We start from the raw sequence: 4,551 nt of genomic DNA, 5'->3' as shown, positions 1-4,551 counted from the left end.
GCAGGCAGACAGACGGACAAAGAAGCAGACAGACAGACAGACAGACAGACAGACAGACAGACAGACAGACAGACAGACAGACAGACAGACAGACAGACAGACAAAGAAGCAGACAGACACAGACAGACAGACAGACAGACAGACAGGTGTTGCACAGCAGGGGGTGCTGCAGACAGTACACAGGAGTTCTACTTGATTTTATTCATTATTACTTTAAAGGAACAGTTTGTCATTTCTGGTAAATCCTCTTGTTCTCTGTCTTCTCCAGAGTTGGATGAGGTGAAGGATATCACTTTCATCTTTGTGTATAGAGTACGGAGTGGTCCAGGACATGTTTAGCCTAGCACAGCGCAGAGATTTGAAGCAGGAGGGAAACTGCGAGCCTGGCTCCGTCACAAGTGGAAAAACAATCTCCCACCTCCAAAGCGGTTTGTGTTACATGTTGTTATTTATGTAGCGCTGATCTTAAAACCAAAAAATCACATTTACATATTTCATTTTTTTTACACATATTCTGTCTGAATCCAGATGAGGAGACAAGAGGTTTTCCCAAAATGTTGGACTGTTATTTTAAGACACACACACGCACACAGCTGCTCAGCACAATCTGATTTCTGAACATTTTATTCCTTGCACATTGTAATGAAGCAGTATTACAAAACTGTATACTGAAGCTTTTTATTAATATTGTATGATATAATTGTTACTTTGGGACAGATTCGTTGTACATCCTGAAGCAGATTTTGTACTAAACATGAAGGACCTGGCGACGTTTGCAACACAAACTCTGAAATGACATATTTAGTATTATCATTGAGTATTATTATTTTTTTTATATTTTTCTTTATGTTTTGTTTGTCATGTCATTTGTATGTTACTGTTGACAAATGGGAAGCCAGCCACTGTTGGACCTCCCCACTCTTCACCAGTGTTGTTTACATTCACATTGTTGTCTTGTTGAAGGGGAACGCCACTGCATTAAAGTCAAAATGAAATCTTCCAATGTAAAGACAATTCCTGTTTGGTTAGGCGACGGTGGTTTGAATCTTCGAAAATCAGCAGGATTCGACCGCAGGCATCAGGCTGTTCAGCTGATGCAGCGCTTCAACTAGAAAACCAGTCTGACTGTGGGGCCAGCCAAATGTGAGTCACACCAACATCAGCTGACACAGTCACGGCTGAAGTCTGTTTTAACAGGTATCGTGAAGGCCGGAAAAATACGTTTGAAAAAATCTGCCACTGGTGTGGTGGGACATGAAACTGACACAACACCAATGAAGGTTCAACATTTGTTAATTGTAGTGCAGTAACTTGAATTAATAAATTCTTATTAAATTGACTTGCATCGTTTTGCAGTAATTGTATCATGATAACATTTCAGAGTTGAAATATTCTGGTATTGGTTTCTGATGAGGATTAATGCTCCAGGCTCTGTGTTGGTGTGCCAGTGTCCCCTCAGGTGCTGGTGAAAGGCAACGTGGTGAAGGATTACTGATAGAAACCATGGACAAAAACTACCAATATAAGACTCTAGTAATGAAGCAGAATTATTCTTGAAGACCTTGAGGAACAGTGTTACTCAGAGAATGACACTGCACAGTGAATCACCACTTTAAAGAATGGCATAGACCTGAAGTCCTGCATGAGTTAGCAAAACTCCATGAAGCGTCCAACGCTCAGCAGCTGAGGAGGTTTGTCAAGGACTTTCAAACAGCGCCCAGGACTAATGTTGGAATATACAGTAGATTTCCTCACCTCTTGGACCTTATATCTATAAGGTTATGGATATAAGGCGCTCGTCGTGGTTCACTGGAGTCCCAAAGCTTTAGAAATGGCTTCGTAACACTTTCCAGACTGATAGATGTCAGTGACTTTGTTTTTCATCTGTTCTTGAATTTCTTTAGATTGCGGCATAATTTGTTGCTCTTTGAGATCTCTTAGCCTACTTCACCTTGTCAGACAGTTTCTATTTAAGTGATTTCTTGATTCAGCTGGTCTGGCAGTGATTGGGGCTGGGTGTGGACAGTGAAATTGAACTCAAAAAATTAGATTTGTCACAGTTAGTTCATGATTTAACAAGGTGGGGTCATTTACTTTTTCATATAGGGCCAGGTAGGTTTGGACAATCTTTTCCCCTTAAATAAATGAAAACATAATTTAAAAACTGCATTTTATATTTACTTGAGTTATCTTTGTCAAATTTGAACATTTGTTTGATTATCTTGAACATTTGAGTGCGACAAATATGCAAAAAAGTAAGAAACCAGGGAGGAGGCAAAGACTTTTTCACGGCACTGTGCGTGTATATATATATACAGTATATACATACATACTACATACAGCCAAATAAAATGTTACGATGTAACGATACAAAAGATTAAAATAAATGAAAGTCTTTCAATTCAGCATTTTTAAATTCCTTTCTTTGGCCCTGATAAGATGGGAACCATTTGTCCTTCAAAGGGCACAAAAAACATCTTAAAAACACAAAAAGAAAGAATTCCTCAAAAGATCTCGTCAGCAGTTCATTGTTCTACCCACTCAGTGAGGTTTTGATGACTTGGCAATTCAGGAACACGAAACAAAATGTCACCTTTCAACTCATTCAACTTCCTCTATTTCCTGTCTGTCGGAACTGCTCGTTATGAAGTTCGACTGATATCCTTTTTGGGGACACTAACGGGCCCAAGGGAAGAGATACTGTACCAGGAAATGTTTGATCAGCAGAACTAGTTATCTGACCTCTGATTGGAAAGAATTTTCAGCTGTCATTTAATGAGAACAGGATTTTCTGTTTGGGTCGTTTGGAAGTGACATTGTGCCATGATGACATGACAATGCATTTTGGAGGACAAACAGGTTTAATAATCAGACTGGGAACAGGGAACACCTCAGAGGACAGTGTTTCTTCTGCTTAGGGTGCTGCGTTTTGTCTTATTAGCTCATTGAAAACTGGTAAATGTTTCCTGTTTGCACAATTGATGAATTCTCATAACACAGTGTGGCTCAATCAGTGACTTTTCTACATGACAGCAACCTGGCTAATGGAGTTGAGGATAAGTGAGGGGGAGGGGAATCTCTGATCTCCCACATTAAAATGCTGTTTTTTTTTAATTGTTTCTGTTCAGCTAACAGCTGGAGAACCACTGGTAAAATATTGTGATGAGCCCAGTCTGAGTTTCCTTTCATAAACAGCAGAAGCAGAGAGACACCAGGGAACACCAGAGGGATGTGACACTGATAGTAAATCCTTTCTCACTTCCTCTTATCTTTCATGGTCTTTCTGGTCTGCTCGGCTGTTTCCCGGCTCAGAGTGCTGATTGGAGGTATTTGTTGAGGTTGAGACAGTCACAGCGACTGAGAGGTACCCATGACCTCTACCTCGGGTCTCTTTTACTCCCTGATTCATGTTTTTCTCACTTTTTTCAGGAGTCAGGTGTATGCCTACGTATGCGTGCATGTTTGTTTGTTGATGTTACTTAACACTCTAAGCACTATGATTATCATATTGTCCTTCATACAATGTTTTATCTCTTAGGTCAGTTGTCGTGGACTTAATCAGACAGTCTCAAGGCGCCACAGAGCTCTGAGACTGAACTACATCCACAGTAATACAATATCAGATAGTCAGCAGCACTCAAGTTTATCAAGCTAATGAACAAACGTAAACAAGCGTTATTCAGTTTTGTAAAGAGGAAACTTCCTGACACCCATCCACACTGTGTTAAGCCTTGTGCCATCCAGTAGTGATTCGTGTCTGTAGCCTATTTTCATTATCAATGTGTAAGTCACTAGCTTTAAAAGATGTTGATGTTTGCTACTTTCCACCAGTGGGTTATATTGATATTTTGCACATTTTTTAATCTATGGCAACGCTTCTCTGATCGAGTTTTGGTCCAGACTGAAATATCTTTACAGAGAAAATGTCATGAATCTCTTTTACATGCATGGTTCCCACATGATGAATCCTCATTACCTAGGTGATATCCTGACTTTTACTTGTGCAACCTTGAGGTTTATATCTTGGTTAATGATTTAAATGTCTTCAGATAGATGGCCATGAAATTATATACTTTTTTGGGCTGCATCTCTGTTAGTGTAACTGTCCACATTTTTCCAAGGCGGCAAACAACATTTGTGCCATTTTTACAGGTTTTTCCATTAGTCAGCAAGTTAACATCAGATTTGATCACGCAGCATCAATAACGCAGTATCTAATGTTACTCTGAATCTTTAAACCAACAAATTTAACGGCTCCAAGTCAAACTGTTTTCTGTTTTCATGAACAGTTCAAAAGTTGAAGAGAAAAAGATAAAATTCACTGCTGGAGAGCTAGTGAGCAAGGCAGTAAACCTCTATAATGGTTTACTGTCAGCCTGCTTCCTGCTATTGTTCTGTCTGCTTGCGCTTTGACCTTTGACCCTCTCCCTGGTCTGGCTCAGCTCGCGAGGTCTGTCATCTGTTCGTCGAGTCAAACTAAATTAAAACAGGAAAGGAACTCACATTTCACATTTGTTCCTTTTCATACTTGGAAGTAAATGAGGAGTTGTG

This window comes from Trachurus japonicus, chromosome 5 (genome assembly GCF_045865225.1).
Source record: "Trachurus japonicus isolate A0001 chromosome 5, Traja_1.0".
Taxonomy (NCBI): Eukaryota; Metazoa; Chordata; class Actinopteri; order Carangiformes; family Carangidae; genus Trachurus; species Trachurus japonicus.
The sequence above is the reverse complement of the archived record's forward strand: the minus strand, read 5'-3'. Positions refer to the sequence as shown.